Source organism: Ursus maritimus, unplaced genomic scaffold (genome assembly GCF_017311325.1).
Source record: "Ursus maritimus isolate PB19 unplaced genomic scaffold, ASM1731132v1 scaffold_14, whole genome shotgun sequence".
NCBI lineage: Eukaryota > Metazoa > Chordata > Mammalia > Carnivora > Ursidae > Ursus > Ursus maritimus.
Window position 1 is genome coordinate 46,944,358 of NW_024423786.1, and position 497 is coordinate 46,944,854.

Sequence of the window (497 nt, forward strand, 5' to 3'; positions counted from 1 at the left end):
CGCACGCACGCGTGCCTTGTGGAGTGAGAAGAATCCACAGAGCTCACGTTCACAGTCTAATACATTCCAAGGTGACTCTTACAGTAGAGAGGCCAGAATTCAGTCACCAGATGGTACTCAAGAGGGGCTCTATTTCATTTTACAGAACACCTTTCCAAGCAGATTACAAAATACAAAAAGTATATAGTGTTGGTGAGTGACTCCTTTTTCTTGGAGTTTAACCACGGTGAAGCAACCTATTTCTTTGAAATTGCCCGACAAAATCTCTGACAGCTCTCCTGCTTATTCCCCTTCCCACACTTGCTTCCTTTTTTCAACTTGAGTAGCTCAAAGTAGTATAATCCTGAGGGCCTCAGCAGAGGCCATTCCCTCTGCCAGCACACACTTCCCCAGACATGTCTGAAAATCCTGACTTCTCTTCCCTGGGGTATCTGTTCAAATGTCACCTTGCTTACTGGTCTTGTCTGAAAATCAATTACAAAATAACACTTGTATCC